This window comes from Falco punctatus (genome assembly GCF_963210335.1).
Source record: "Falco punctatus genome assembly, chromosome: Z".
In the NCBI taxonomy this organism is placed as follows: domain Eukaryota; kingdom Metazoa; phylum Chordata; class Aves; order Falconiformes; family Falconidae; genus Falco; species Falco punctatus.
In genome coordinates this window covers 68,578,914-68,595,794 of record NC_137586.1, presented here as the reverse complement: position 1 = coordinate 68,595,794, position 16,881 = coordinate 68,578,914, and the positions used below count along the sequence as shown (strand labels likewise).

The following is a 16,881-nucleotide window of genomic DNA, read 5'->3' as shown; positions in this document are numbered from 1 at the left end:
GGAAACACCACCTGTGTGCCCCTGCCCTTCATCCTAGACTCCAGAGTGATGTGGTCATGCAGGAGGTGCTCCTTCGGCAGTGTCACTGGTGCACACATGGATGACAGGGGGTGATGGTCCAAGGGCTGGACAAAAGCATCCCAGATCTAAGGCCTTGGCAAGCAGCAGACCCCCTGAGACAGGAAGTCTGGTCAGCAAAAGCAGTCTCCGGCCACCGCCACTCACTCTGTCCTCTGTGTTTCAGGCTCCGATGCCTTTCCTGACCAAACTTGTTCCTGCTTACCTGTTCTCAGGGTGTTGCTCCCGACTGCCCTCTGGTCACATCTGCATGATCAAAAGGATCCTGCTGCCAGGAATCACAAGCCCCCAACGTTCCCACCTTGGGGGTCCCAACCCGTGACAAAGTCAAGCCGCTCTTATGTAGCCATCACAGCTGAATTACTAAGAGAAGTCATCACTATGGACTTAACTGTGACTAAATTATGACCAATTTATAATTAATTGATGATTGAATGATAATTAAGTAGTAATCAAATGGTGATTAAGCAATAATTGAATGGTAATTAAACTGGTTTGATGAGGATTTGACAATGATTTAAGTGACAATTTAAATAGTGATTGGATAGCAGTCAGACAGTCTACTACTTACTACACTTTCAATACTTAAGCTACAGTTGGCTATATAAATGTTGCTAGCATACAATACACTTTTAGGTCTAATATAAAACCTCACTTACCTTGTTACAGATACCAGATGCTGGGTAAGGAATCTCTCAGCCTCGAGGAGTAACCCTGAGTGGCGTCCCTGCTGAAAGTGAGGTCAGTCAGCTGCCATGCAGGAGAGCTCAACAGGCTCAGGGGGGCTACAGGTATCTATAGCATGAAGTGATCAACTCGTAGTCAGCCATACGTGGTGTATGTGCAGGATGCAGCCATAGCAATTCTAGTTTTGCCTAGTCCCAGCTCAGGCTGGTACTGCTAGCCCCATGTAAGACATGGCCTCAGCTCCTGGGCTCTGAGAATGGCCTGGCACTGTTCTCATGGTGTGCACAGCAGGGCCTGCTTGTTGGCAATGCCTGAACCAAGTGCTGTTCACTCAGTCAGAGTGGGCACAGCCATCACAGCAGCACCGGGCCCCAGCTCTTGCCTTTGCACAAACATCTCCTTGGAAAGACCCTGTTGCTCTCCTGCTTATCCTCCCTGATGCTACGAGGTGTGTTGGCCTTCTTCCATAGCTTCTGCACCAGGTGGCCCTGTACCTCTGCCAGACCCTGCCCTCTGATGGGTAAGGCCAGTGTCACCCCAGACCTGGCCCTGGGGAGGGACACCAGGCACCCCCTATAACCCCACACCTAGAGGGACCCATGCCTTCCTTCTGGAGCAGCATTTGGTCTGATGCTAAGGGGTGCGCTATCAGGCTAGCTCCAGCTGTCCTGTACAGTCTTCCAGAAGTATTTCTGTGCCCCCTTGGTGTCCCCTGTTAGGCTACTGCTGTGCTAAAGGACAGCCACCCCCACCCCCACCACCCCACCCCCGGCCTGACCACTGCTCTCTGGTCTAGCTGAACAGGAGCAAATAACAGGGAACCACTGACTCGGAGCTGCTGTGCTACATAATGAGGAAAACACAAGCAAGCGCAGAAGACTATACCTACGAACAACAGAAAACTGGTCTGTTAAGTGCAAAGTCCCTGTTTGCTCCCCTTGGTTACTATTACATTTCCTTCTTCTACTCTGTAATAGAGTAAGTCCATGACAAAAATGGGCCCTGCTCAGTGCAGTACAGGCTTGACTCATGGGAAGATACATACGGTGAATGCTGATGCAAGTACTGGTTTTGTAGGTGTTTATTTCATTGAATAATGCAGATAGGAGGGGGTCTCTGGAGCTCAGAGCAGGGACAACCTCAAAGGTATATCTAACTTTGGTATTGAAGCAGTTCTCTGCTTTCTCCCAGCAGGGCCATTGACCTGCTCTTTTGCCTTGTTATGCAGACAACTTTACAATTTTCTCAGTTCAGGCCTTTGGGAAAAGTGTGACTTTTCCAATCTGTCCTGCAAGTAAAACAAAAATCTGCTCGTGTGCTCTATGACATAACTTGTCAGGACCAGCACGTGGTCATGGATGTAGTACAGAAACTTCCAAGGTGTGCAGGGCAGATGATGGTTTGGGCAACAGCATATCTTGGAGGGTCAGGCAGAGAAGGCCATGTGGAAGCAGCCAACATCCTTAAATTCCCCAGAGGCCAGAGGAAATGAACACCCAACATCAAAATGGGTCCACAGCGATCCTGACCCTTCACATAGCCAGATGGGGACAGGCACCAGCACCTCCAGCAGTAAAGACACAACAGGCCTGGAAGCAGCTCCTGGGAGAGAAGCCGACAGCTCCTCTGCACAGCCCCAACCCAGTCATCCACTGCAGGTGTCAGCCAGTGCAAGGCTGGTTATGGGATAAAAAAGCCATGAACCCTGCAGTTTCCCATCACAGACCACTGGCATCATGAAAATCTCTGCATCGGAGTCCAACCTGGCTTTCCCTTAGAGACCACCAAAACAGAGCCATTGCTTCTTAGCCCAGGGATTTCCTTACAAACCACTGCACTGGCCCTAGGTGCTGCTCCTGGCAACACCTCTGGCTGTTGTGGACTCCCAGGTGTTATGTCAGTTTCTTCTTCTTCCATAAGCACTGTTTAGCTGATCAGAGAATCAGTTCAACTTGAGTATTTCTGTAAGTTGGGCTCAACCTCAAAAATACTTCAATCCCTAGACAATGCCATTGCAGGTGCTTGGGATCTTTTTTCCTATCCGAAGCACTCATGCTACACTCCCTTCTTCACTATACAAATATAATAACTGTTTTGTTTGTGTGGGGTTTTTTTAAAGCAAAGCAGCTTATTACATCTTCCTGGAAGGCTCCCCTGCTCCCAGATGCCCACTCAGAAAACACTGGAATATAAGTAATTTTCGCTTCCTCCTGAAAGCTTAAGAGGTTAAAGTTACCAATACATTCTTGAATGCATTATTCATTATTCATTAAGAAGAATTTAGAAGATTAAAGACACATCAAATAGTTGCTGAGGTTTGGCAGTTTAATTCTAAATTAGTTTCACAGGGAAAAAAATGAGTTTTCAACACCTCCTTCCTGTGTGTTAGCATTATCTTCAGGTTGAGAAAGCAGAATTCAGGGTGGAATTTTACGACAGCTTGCCATTTGCCTAGGGGTTTAGCCAGAGGAAAAAGAATGTGAAATAACAGGGTGTAGTGTTAAAGCGCAGCAGATACTCATTAACTTTAATGCGAATGCTTAGTCCAGAACTAGGATTCTGTAACCCAGGTAAGTTTTCTTTGCAAATGGACTAAACTAAGTATTGCCAGTGTAATTTTTACTGTGGAACAAGATCATCCAGGGGTGGAATAGCCCCTTTCAGTCATTACCCTCCAAATAACACATTTACAAAATCTCATAAAAGGCAAAATTACACAAGAGCTGCATCAGGCCAATACTAAATGCTGTTAGAAGGCGGACATTTAAAAAGAGGCTTAGCTTTAGTGTATGTTGAAAGCACCACAAAATTAAATCTGGCTGTTTAGGAGCTGTTTGCATAGGGAACATGACCAAAGTATCTCATCAGTGTTTAGTAAATAGATTTTCAGTGGTTGTGGTCAGTTAAGGTACTGTATTTGAAAAAAAAAAAAAAAGTGAATGGGTTTTCACTGATGGAAATTAAGCATTCAGCAGCTGGTAGCATTCAGACTAACATTTCATAGTAAGTTCCATTAGGTAGATTACTCTTGGCACAACCACAGCTTTTGATTAAGGTTTGTGGTGAATAAGGCAGTCTATTCACTGAGAGATCAACAATGGAGGTCAACTATTTGCACACAGAGCAGTAGTAGAGGTTTAGCCACTCTTGCGGCATTTTAAATGTTGTGCTAAGAAGCAGGACAAAAAGAGACACTAATCTCTGTTTCCTTCCCTACGTTATTCACTATTGTTATACACTATAACAAGTCCAGATAAAGATCTGGACTACCTGCAAAGGGGCAAAAAAGACAACTTTTAAAATAGAAATAGTATCGCAGTGCCTGGTGTGAGATGTAATTTAGCTCTATGTTCTCACTTTTGCTAGGTGTCAGGGTATATCCCTCATGATGCATTATTCTCTGACCCCAAATGCAGGAGGATACATCAGAGAAACATCCATCCTGATTGTGGCAATGATCTGGTCTGGTCAGGAATCCTTGGAAGAAACTAAGTGGAAGATTCTTGAATTGTGACAACTGTTTTTATTCACGATGTTAACTTCCTACAGGAAAAATGAGAAATCAAAAAGCAAAGTACTAGTACAAACATTTGGGGGAAAATAGGCAATATCCAATTTTTAATTGAAAAGTAGTTAAGAACAGTTAATCAGGCATAAAGATAAGCAAAATGTTATGGACAAACACAGCCTACCATTAGGGTGTAGCAAAGGAATTGCTACTGCTTTTCTCTGCCTCTTTAATGCTCTTTGAGCAAAACAAGTATGTATAGGTAGTGTAAAATACAGACCTCTTTTCAAGAAGCATATTCTCTACTGCTTTCTATAATGTGCCAGCTGCTTTTACAGCTATGATTAAGTGTTTGCTTTTGATGCAGGTGGCAAATAGTTAATTTCAAAGTGACAGCAGAATGTTCCCATTTTCACACTTTGGAGAAATTGTTAGAACTTACATCAGAAGTTCTCCTGACATGAATATGGAAATCGGGAATAACAGGAGAGACAGACAGACTGGAAAATGATGAATTTCAGGTTGAAAACAAGTTTTTCTATCACCTCCCCTACTGTAGTAAGATTTATTTCCAAATGCTTCCTTGTCTTCCTCTTCCTTCATCTCCATATACTTAGGAAGCAGAAAAGAATGGTGAGCCTTAGTTCTTAGCTTTTGCACTGAACCTGGCTCTACTTTCCTCTCAGTTCAGGAAGGAAAAGTTTGGCACAACCTTACACTATCACTGAGTTGTCCAAGGGTAAAAATGGTATTTTGCAAATAAGGCCTAAATAAGCACTGAAACTAGTATCAGCAGGTGGATTAAATATGCACATAGATGAATAATACCTAAGGAAAGTGAAATATTCCCTGTTCTTGTATCTTTCATCAGTAATGTTGTAGTTTGTATTTGTTATTAGAGCAAGACTACAACTGCTCCATTTAAGAACAATTATTATCCACAGGAACTCCAAGAGGATGTATGTGAAAGCAGAGCCTTTGCTAAGCTAATAAGACATGTCCAGATGTTTTTCCCCCCTCAGAAATTAGCAACCAGGGATACAGGGAGAACACTGTCCTTTCTACTTACTGAAGTCTTGTGCTGTTTGACCACTGCTAGTGTGTGGAGGCAGTAGGAAAGACAGCTGTCTGCCTCCCGATTTAGGGCCGAGGCGCTATTCTTCCCCCACAGGCTTACAGTAAGTTTTGCACATTATTTTGCATAAGTCCCTCACTGCAGGGCTACAGTGTTGTCTGAGTGGTCTATAAAAGTGAAAAGTGACAGTATGCCTTGTTTCGTGTAAGTCCGAACAGCTCGGCTAAAAGCTGGGCAGCTGCTGCAGCGTGGATCTGATCAAGTCGAGCTCCAGACTTCAAGTATTTAGCCAGTTCAAAGATAGTTCAGTATTTGCTGAATGAATTATTTTGAGCCTTTTCCATCCTTTATGGCTAGTGTATTAACCCTTGCAGAATCTATCCAGAAATTAACCTATATTTCTATGATAACAGTATTACTTACAAATTGTTTCCTACTCATTTTACTAACAATGCCTGTCGAGTTTCAACACATTTTCTTTTTGCCCCATTTTCCTCTTTTTCTAACCTGCTTTTATTATCAAAGCAATCATCCTGACTTGTTCTCACACTCTTTATTTGGAGGATCGTTACATGATGTTTATTTTTCTTAACAATCTTACTGCAATTAACTGCAAAATCATCTTAATTTGACTGCAAATGACCAAACTGTTCTGACACCACCCTTGCGTTCCCATCAGACTTCATGTCAAACTGCTTTTACCTAATTTCTACCAGTGACAGCTTTAAAATTTCCATCCCATGTTATTTAAGGCATCCAACAAATTTAGATCTCATATTAACCTTCTCTGCAAAGCAGACATAATTCTAAAATTTGAGGTGTGGCCATCACCTCTGTTTGTAAAAATTACAGACAAGACAGCATAACAAAGACAATCCGCTCCGCAGCTTAACTTGCACAATGCTTCACGGAACTCTGAAGGGCAGAATCAGAAATTGTTTTCCTCTATCTGGAGCTACAGACAGACATATTTAGTGAAACATCTAGGCCTCCACCAGCCTGGGTTAATACAGCATTTAAGACTAGCGACTGCACTGATTTCAGCTGCATTGCTAAAATACGTCACAATGGTTCCCTCTTCTCCCTGACTTCAGGAGTAACTGATGTTTGAAAATGATTGTTTCTTAAGAGGAAAAGGCACAGGATTTTTCAAGTTTGTATGCTTTTATTCACTTGTGAAAACAGCATATCACTTTGGCTAAATCCTCACAATTATGCAGCTCTTCTAAGCTTTTCTTAAATACCAGTTAATCCTAACCCAGAATTTGCTTGTGTTTACACATCAAGTCCAGAATTTTGAACATGAAGTTGTTCCCACATTGCAGGAAAAATATAAACTAAAGCAAAGACAGTGTTACTGTTTCTCCTTCCTATTCCTGTAAGAAACCTCCTTGCTATTGGAGTAACTCCTGAATTGTAAGCTACAAAAAAGAAATTCACCATCAACTTACTGCTTAGAAGTGAGAGAACTCACTGGAATAGTCCCCACAGGAAGTGGGTAAACCAAGTTCTGGATGTCTAGGCAACTACAAATTAATTACTAGTCAGTACAGGGAATGGAAGGATAGTGCTGTAGTGAATGCTAAAGGCTGTATAATTTACCAGTCACCAAATGCATGACAGCGAGCATGTAGTAGGCAACAGATGCCTCTCAGGTAGGGGTTAGTCATTCTGTGCAAGTTCTTTAGGCTGGTATAGCAGCAGAGTGAAAACCGGTAGCTTAGACTGGCCACATGATGCACAGTATAGCAGCCTGGGCTACAGAGTTTGTTTCTTCTACCAACTTTCTGCATTAGTTTACTCCCCACTTCATCCCCTTTCAGCTGTATCAGATAAATAATATTTTCTGTAAAGAGTCCTGAGCTCAGTAAGGCAGTGTTACTGCAACAGCAACCAGGAACAGCACAGATCCAGCCTGTGTGCAAGAGTATTGTACACTGCAATACCAATACAACATTGGTTATACACCAATATCTTAAAGAAAATTTTGAATATGGGTTGGTTTAGGGTGAGCATGCCCAAGAATCTAGTCCATGTTAAAGTCCTCTGTGCCATTCCAGCTATGCAGGAAGATCTACTGGTGGCCAGCAAGACTTCTGCATTTACTGCAAGTGACATCATTAATAGGGACAGGAATTACCCTCCCAGTTCTGTGCTGCGCACAGTTTTTCTTTCTGGTGCTCAGTACAGCGACTATAAGCTGATCAGAGATTATCCACTTCTAAAGAAATTCTGCAAAAGCATTATGTAGTCTGGTGTTGAAGGCAAAGTGCTGACAGTCAAGTGACAGCAGTTTTATTTGTCTCGGTCTCAATTTATGCTTTGATTTTAGGTACATAATCCGGTTCTCAACTCCCTTTTCTTCAATTCACGCAGCAGAGTTAAACAAGTGCTTTTATTCTGCAAGAGAACTGTATGGTTCCTTGACAGTACCCCCGTGTGGATTTCGACTCGAAAGCAAACTCAGGGTCTGAACTCCGAAGTCGATGCTCTCTTACTGGTAGTGGGTGACGCCAAGCCTCCGCTGAACCCCATTTAACCAGTAGATGGCAGAACTTAAAGCTTTGTTTTGATACTGGAGCTGAACTATGAACTATGAACTTCAATAAGCATTACTGCAATTATATCAGTTGAAGACTCATTTAAAGAAAGATTTAAGTAAATCAGTGCCAAGACTAGAGGCAAATAATGTTTATTAAAGTATGCTGACCACAGAGATTCCTTTAGAGGAGGCGTATTCATCTAATTAAAGAAGCAGCAAGCCCCCACTGATTTAAATATCCAGAACCTGCTCTGCTGTTTCTAACTGATCTTCTGAAAGACGCCAGATTCTCTTTTCAGACTTGTACAGTGATGATTTGAACAGCTTAAAACAGTTAAGTGTATATGACTGATGATGAAATCTGGTCATTAACTCCTTTGTGAGCTGCCAAAGAGATTTGTTTTCCTATACTCGGGACAAGCTGTAGGCCTGTAACACACAAGCCTCACCAGTTCCCAAACTCATTCACAGATGACTCCTGGAGTGAAACGCTTTTACCGAGTGCTGAATTCTTTGAAATTATTAATTTGTATCGTGCACTGCAGAACATACTATGTTATACGTTATATATAACATGGTATATTATATACAAGGTGGTGCTTGTGGGGACACAGCACTCCAGTGCAAGCCTCATCAGATGATGTCATTTTTTTTGCAGATAACCAGGAAAAGCAGGAGGACACATGCAGACTGTGCTACTACGGAACACTTCTTTGGGTTGACTACTTCCAAGGGCAAACAGCTGTGGGTACTCTAGGCTGACAGCTCTAGTTCATTGTCTCCCTCTCATCCCAGACCGAGACAGATTGCAGCAATCCTGTGATTGCTGCAACCTCAGTGATCAGCTAAAACTCCATGGAGGATTAGCACAACGCGGTCTACTAACTGCAGTATGTTAAGGCTTTATTGGCTGTAATGAGCTGAATGCAGTCCCCTGGGAATGCCAAGAATTTGTAACTTCTTGATAGGATCAGAGTGAAATATGTTTAGGAGTGCAACAGTTAAGTCAGCTAGGGATTGAACAGACATGATACACTCCATGGACTTCCAGGATACTGCTTAGTTAATAACCGAAAAGAACACTCTAGAAGGAATCTAAGGTTAGATCAAGCCTCTTGTACATGGATTTGTCCAGTAAAACAGAAAGGATAAAGGACTGACACATAGTTCCTCATCTGCTGTGAAACAATTTAATGAAAAACCCCTAAAAAACAGGAAGTCACAAGCACTGGGATACTCATGACTACAACATGAGAAGCGTTGTTGCTCCCATTTGCATCCATCCTCACTGCAAGAACTGAAAATCATTTCCTTTAACCCTGATTCAGCACAATGCATGGTTGCCCAAGAAAACTGTTGGACATCCTTGCAATCTGATATTAAAATCAAGAACCCATTTCAGTAAACATCTTCCTTACAAATAATGGCCCTAAGGTACTACTCATCTCCTAGCAGTCTTGGAAAAGAAACAAACCCACCAACTTTTAATCACCTGCTAAATAAGCCACATTATTGTAAACTCAGCCCTGCTGAGAAGAATAACAGCTTCAAATACCCATGCTGCAAGCACTAGCTTGCAATAACCTTCAGACAGCATTACCACAAACCCTTGAATGAACAGCATACTTTCCAATCCCACAATGGCCTGTGTGTCCTTAAATATAATGAGCAGATGCTGCAGCAGTGCTGCCTCTCTGTGCTGAGAAATCTTCCATCCCACCTGCAACCTCGGGGGCCACCCCCGCAAACATAAAAGAAAATACAAATCTTGCAGATACTCGCTGGGAGAAGTCAGAGCTGATGAATGGATTTCCCATTTCCGTTGCTGACCTGCTATTTCACTAGTCTTTGCTCTTTGCCCAAGAGTTTTTAGCTCACTCAGATTTTGCAGCAATTGCTTTGGTATCTAGGTATGAAAGATTTTATTCGCGATTCAAAACTCTGTGATGCATGTTGGCCTTGGAAGTCTGTTCTGTTAGAAACAACAGCACAAATCACAATCCTTTTTTGTTTTAAAGTGAGTGACCCAAAGAGTTATTGCAGGACTTTATCTCACCGAGGGGAACTTGCTGAAACACTTTCATTACTAGTAAATAAACATACAAAAATTAAAAATTCTATCTGTTAATAAAAATCTAAGGCTCTAAGTAAAGCACTACGAGGTTTTAGAAATGTTCTAGCTTGTCACACCACCAGAGCCATCTAGTATTTTGTGGTGTCCTGAAGAAAACATGGGCCTCCTCCTTCAACTGCCGGACTACAAATGTCTTTATTCTAAAAAACCTCAGTCTTGTGAACCTCACTGGCTGAAGGTTTGAAAAGTGTATTATGAATGAATGTCCAGTTTCATGTCTGTCCAGCTTAACCATTTCTTAAGACAAAAACATGGTCAATTCTAAAACAAAGAACTCAGATGCACATGAATTACTTCATGAGATATTTTTGCTCAACAGAAAACAGCCCAACCTGGAAAAGAATTTGAATGATAACTCAAAAGTATGATATGTTGTATATGACAGGACACTTAGAGGTAGCAAGTCAGAGGATAGTAGGTGTAACTACAGAGGGGCCCTAGAAGTCTTACCTGTACCTGTATAATCAGTACCAGGTGTGCCAAAGCCAGGATTTCAGTATTTGGTTAAAAAAAAACAGAAAACCCTACACAATATATCTTGTTTGTTAGTTCCCAAGATCCTACCACTGATTCTCCCTGGTCTGCCAGTTCCAGCTGGACAGGGTGCAGGCAGGAGGATCTACTGTGCAGGAACCCAACCACAGCCCACCAGGAGAGCAGCCTCGGGCATTTTCTAGGTTTCATCTTTCTGAGCAGATAAAAGCACTGCCATTTTCACTCCTTATGTCAGCATGCTTACCTCACACCTGCTGCTCAGCACCAAAGCTGGGAAGCAGCCCTGTTTGCTCTTAGCCTGAGCTTTCCTCTAGGAAAAAAACCAACACATTACACATCTTCTTCTCCTCCAGCTCCAACTCTCAGCGGCTGGCACATCTCCTAGCCACTGCTCTCCAAGACCTTCTCCAGACTCATAACACACATCTGCTGGCTTTCCACACAACTCCCCCTTCCTATTTATCTAATGATTTTCCTGGAATTAGATGTTTTTCAATTTATTCAGGCCCAGACCATACACTGTGCTGTTGTGGGTGCGCTGGGCACTGGAAGCCAGGCCACATCTCTCTGCCGTGGGGGTGATGCTAATTAGGTCCTGCAGGACACCCTGTACTCTGACGTTGTTCTGCAGTACTGGCGTCACGATATTGATCTCTCCTGGTTTATAAGTAACACGCTGTTTCGCCAACAGCCGGGCCAGCCATCTCTCCCCCAGGCCGCCGAGTAGTGCCCGGGGATGCCTCTCCCATCGCACGGCCACGGGGCAGCAAGCGACCTTGCACCAGACCCCATCGTTCCCAGTGCCGGGGCGCCTGGACCCGGGCCCCAGCAGTGCGCAGGGCGCTCCCGGCACCGACACCGCACAGCAGGGCCCGAGGGCGCCGCCCCCCGCTTTGCCCCGTGGCAGCCCCGACCCGACCCAGCTTCGGGCCCGGTACCAGCACCCTGCCCGCCCCCCGCGCTGCCCCTCCGCACAGCGCGCGCCCACCCGCCTGCCCTCTGACAGGCAGCGGCTCCTGCGGGCCGGCCCACACCGCGGCTGAGGGCAGGACAGGGAAATACATTCCACCCCCCCCGTGCCCCGCCCCGCCCCCGTGCCCCGCCCCGCCCCGCCCCGCCAATGCCACCGCGGCCGGCCTTGGGGGCGGAGCCAGCCCGCTCGCAATTCCTCTCTGCTTGCGCCCGGCGGCAGCGGTCAGCAAGCGGCGGCGGCGCGCTCCTCCTCGGTCCGCGGTGAGTGCGGGCTCCGGCCGGGCGCGGCCGCCCCGGGGCCGCTTCCCCTGCCGCGGCGGCGCCGGGCCCCGCCAGCCGCGGGGGAAGCTGGGGGCCGAGGGGCGCGCCGCGGGAGAGCCGCGGCGGGTGCGGGCCCGGGCGGATCGCCGGTGCGGTGGGCCGGGCCCCGGTGCAGGGGCCGCAGGCGGGGTTCTGGAGCGGGCCGGTGCTGCGGGGGGAGGGCGGCCCCGGCAAAGCGGCCCTGCGGGAGGCACGGGGCCGGGGAGCCGAGCGGCTGGCCAGGCCCTGCCCGGCTGGAGCCCGGCCTCATCGGGAGCCGGGTACGGGAACAGGCAGTTGCAGAGCTGAGAAAGAAGAAAGATTTGGGTAGAGGGGGAGAGCAGAAATGGGAGAGGAGGTGTGCTGCCATATCTTTATCTAGGCAAAGCTTTTTCGTTAATTTCATGCTGGGACAACTCCAGCCTTTGTTGGTGTTTCAGTAGCACCAAGTGGCAGAGGGCTGTGCATGGTGCCTGTGTGGAGCGTGCGGCAGCCCGGCTGTGCTGCAATAAGGTAACAACTGCAACATCGGTAAGGTAAGGCAGGGAAGGGATGGGAGAAAAGCATGGGAAGGTGAAGCCTGTGTTAATGCAAAGTGACGGGTTTTACTAGTTCGGGGGTTTGGGGCAACAAAAATCGTGTGTTTTGCGTTCATGGCACCGGCAGCAGGGGCAGGTGCTCAGTAACAGCAGCAGTCACGGAGGCTGGTAGTGCAGGTGCAGGTACTCGCGTTGTGGCCTAACCTGGCAGAGGGCTGTGGCAGTGGAGATGCCCTGTTTCAGAATCTGGACTAGGTGTGTGTTTGGATTAGTCCTTGTGTATCTGTTCAGTGCATTGCTGTGTTTCATAACACCACCACAGTTCCTTCTTACTTTTTAACTGGTGGTTGTACTTTGATATTTGGTTTCCAGCTCTAAAGCTACCATAGGGATGGGGTGGGGGAAGATGGCGAGGTCAGTATTCTTTACTATCAGCAGAAAACTAGGTCTAAAACATAGGATTCTCTCTCCAAACAATTGGAATTGAATTAATATCTCCAAGCACTCGTTGCTGTTACTATTGTTCAGACTGGCTCTATCAATCCAATACACTGAAGTAAAGGAAGACCACCCTAGAGAAGTATTAACACTGGAATGTTTGTTTGGTATTGCTTTGCTTAAAAGCAATTGTGCTCCATCAGAATGTCCTAATAAACTTCTGGGGATTGTTACTTCTTCAAAGAAAGTAGAAGGAATTTATAATGTGCATAGAGTAGGAAGTGCAGCTGACTCTCGGGCCCTCCAGGATCAGTGGTGTGTGTGAGGAGTTACTAAGAAAACTGTCGATACTTTAATCATCCTGGGCTTTGTAAGATAGAGGAAATTCCTGGAGAGGTTTTCAGTGAATGATGGAATCTGCTCACTTAGCAGTGCTTTGCAGAGTCTATCATGCAGAACTGCTGCTGAACTGAAGACTGTAGGGCTTTCAAACTGCATTTTTGTTGTCATACCACATTTGTAATTTAGCATGTTTCTTTCTCTCTGGCTCCCTTTAGCCAGAGGATAATATATTCCCATTTGATACTATTAAATTAAAATGGTGGAAGAGATGAAACAATAATTGCAGAAAACCAGAGAAGAAATACTAATAATACTTAAACAGTAAGAATAGCAGCAAATCTCTTTTGCTAGTATTTTCTGACATAGACTCTCACTGTAAGATTTCATCGCATATTAGCTTGAATTTTTTTCCCTCCTTGAAGTAACAGTCTACTTAAGATCACTGGAAGGTTATGGTTTGAAGAGTGGTCCCTTTCCTTTTCTGAAACAGAGAGATGGTAAAAAGGAGTCTTAATTTCCAGTCTGCTCTGTTTGTGTGAATAGAAGCTAAGAATTTTTCAGGCTTCTTGCCTTCAGTGCTGCCTTAGGGAGTGGTTAGTTCAGAAAATTTCCTCTAGGTATTTGGCACTTCCTCGCAGGAATTGGGACATCCCACGACTCTAGCTAGGGTCAGGACTCTAGAAGCTTGTGAAGGAGGGTGTTTGGTTTTGCTTGATTGTTTGGTGTTGGGGTTTTTTGGGTTTTCTTTTTGTTTCTCCCTCCAAGCTTTTTGTGGAAAATGGTTCTGAAAAAGACAGTTGAATTAAAACTATTTTGTGGAACTTAATTTGCCTTCCCAGGGAGCTTGGCCAGTAAATTCTGGTAACGGCTAGTTGGAATTGATGAAATCTTGTCAGATAGGCACTCATTCTGCTTACAGGCTGAAGCCATGGGTGTTTGAAAGCCAGATTCATCTGTGCAAATAGTTGAATAGCTACTGTGATTATAGGCTGCAATTTTTGTTGTGAGAAAATTATCTTTCATTATTTCCAGAGCACAAGTTCAGGATTGGTCTTGAAATGGCATGAGAAGTTAGAACTTTTTCCCCATGATGCCAGATCTATTTCACAACAGCAGTAATCCTCACATCAGTTCTTCATCCTGAAAGGACTTCTTCCACCTACGTATCTTTAATAGCTCTGAAATAGTTAAAATAGCAAGTTACCAAAAGAAGTTTTAGGGGTACAGAGCTGGTACAGCGGTGATGGTGTGAGTAGAGAGCTGACTCACAATAGCCCTGTTTTGTTTCCCTTTCCCACGCACCTCTGCAGTGTTCCTCCTCCCCTTCACATGAGCCTTTTGAAAGAAACGGATCAATACTGAGATGTATTTTAATCCTGCCTGTTGAAATTGACACCAAATTTCAGACTGAACCTTTGTACACACTTACAGTCTGTACTCCAGAATACTTAGTGCTTCCGTGTTAACTTACCGGTGTGAATGTGTTTCTGTGTGGATTTTATTTTTTTTACTAACACTGAAAGCTGGTTCTTTGTTAAAATTGGTCCATGCTGCATATTTGTTAGTGAACAGTCTAATACTGCTAACATAGGAGAAATGAGCAGCAAGTTTGTTCTGTGGTAGGAAGTAGGTTAAAGTTCAGAGTTGCTCTTTCAGGGGGAAAAGAAAAAAAGAAAAATCAAGGCTTCATTTTTCAGAGTTCTGTAGCCTCCAGATAAGCTTCCCTGTATTCTCAGGCATAATACTGCTCATTTTTCTGCAGCGAAAAGAAAATTAATCTCTACTTTTTAACTGGGACACACAGTGGTGAGTCTGCTGACACAGCATTCCCTCAACACTTATGCCTGCAATCTGGATTTTGTTAACTGTTAAGTATAGTTTGCATCCCAGAAGCTGTCTGAGGTATACTAGATGCCTGTGCTCGCCCAGATCACCAAAAGCTGGTGAGTTGTGTACGAGAGAAGTGTTTTGACTGTCCCATAAGCAGTAAGTGAACTAATAGTGTTGAAGTAAGGGAGGAGGTAGCATTTGGCTTTCTGGAGGGATGACCCAAGGGAGGGTAATATCCACATCTTGGGAACTGCACATGCTTCTTAACTTCCAGCTCACTTACAGCCAGAGTTAATTTAATACCTAAAAGTTTGATTTCACAGGCTTAATCTCTGAACTAAATCTTCAGCTCCCATATGTGCAACACAGCGCTGCTAACGAAGTAAACTGGTCAAAATGCTTATGACAGCCTGTGAAATACACAAATTATAGAAATATGCACTTAAAAACCTGTCCAGTGCACTGGAAGTGTAGCACATCATGGCTCTGAATAACTCAGTATTTTAGCATTGCAGTTCTAGGCATCAGAAGAAAGCAGTCAAGTCTGCAATCCAGAGTCCTGATTGTGTTCCAGTAGAGTTCCTTGAGTGTTGAAGTTGAAAGGGGTCCCCGAAACTTTGCTTAGGGAACGTTTATTAAAACTTCCTTTACATATTACTGCATTTTCTTCCAGTGTGCAATAATGGTGTAGTTTATAGTTGCTCAGTCATCAGATGGCTAGTGGGCTTCTCTTTAAGAATCTGTATGTAATGATGGACTTCTGCTGGAGAAACACGAAGATTCTTTGTCAAATATCTTCACTGTTAGCACTGAAATCTTGCTACTGACTGCTTACAGCAATGCAGCACTGTGCATTTCTTATATTGTGTCCTTATCTGTCACATGTGGAATAAGTGTTAAATAGAGCTTCTCTCAATCAAAACAAGAAACCTGTGTTTATTGCAACAGTAGTTGTGTGCACCCACAAGTAATTATAGCTAGATACATTATAAAACAAGACTCTGCTTGTTCTGGTAGTGGTGTTGAACGCTGTCCAAATGCTGGGGGGCATTTGTGTTTTGAGTTGTTTTTTTTTTGGTGAGTGGGTGTGCTTGGTTGTGGTTTGGGTTTTGTTTGGTTTTTTTGGTTGTGGGGTTTTTTTAATTTTGTTTGTCAGGTGGTTTTTTTTGTATGTGTATGTTTTTGTTGTGTTGTGGTTGTTTTAGCTTCCCCCCCCGCCCCAGGGTAACAGAAACTTTTTTTTTAGGCTTGGATATTTACTTGGATATTTAAACTACAGGTTTTTTTCCCTACCACGCAAATAGCTGTATTAGTTTTTTTCTAAACTGACTTAAGATATGGATGGATTTACTTACCAAAGTTTTGCTACTGCAGACACCTGACTAATAGTGGAGGGGTTGGACTAATAGTGGAGGGGTTGTCTTTCCATATGAAAAATTCTGACTTCTGGCACCATGCTTAGCATGGATGTTTTCCTTCCTTGCTTTTCAAGCAAATAGACATGCACTGAGCATGCTGCGGTTCCAACAGGACAGAAGTTCCTACTTGCTGGACCTGCTAAGAGATATTTGTTTATGGCTAAGTGATCTATAACTTTGGTAAACTGGAAGTAGTCATCAACATTTTTAATTAAGGCCCATTTCTGAGTAGAATGTGGAACCATAAGAAGAGCTATGTAAGGTGCAGGGATTCATTTTCTGCGGGGGAACTGAGCAACAGCCCTCAGTTTAAGAAGTGCTGTTGAGCTATATATAATTCTTAGTAATTCTTAGTAATGTCACAAAAAGCATGCTCAATATTGTCAATAATTAGAGGTGCTTACCACATACTTGGTAGCTAAGTACAGATACACATGGGGTGTTGACCAGACTGGACAAAACTAAGGAAAATAAATTGGGGGAGTAGGAGGAGGAACGATAATCACAGTGGAGGGTGGTAAGA

At 44.2% G+C, this 16,881-nt stretch overlaps 1 protein-coding gene and 1 long non-coding RNA gene across 2 annotated transcripts in view; both read left to right on the top strand.

Moving 5' to 3' along the window:
• Nucleotides 1-16,881, top strand: part of LOC308056985 — a 153,529-nt gene that overhangs the window by 51,240 nt on the left and 85,408 nt on the right. The window lies entirely within an intron of this gene.
• The window catches only part of ACO1 (aconitase 1), a 45,487-nt gene continuing 40,222 nt past the window's right edge, over nt 11,617-16,881 (top strand). The window contains exon 1 of the mRNA XM_080372976.1: nt 11,617-11,752. The gene's annotated coding sequence lies outside the window, so the exon portion shown is untranslated. The remainder of the gene's footprint in view (nt 11,753-16,881) is intronic.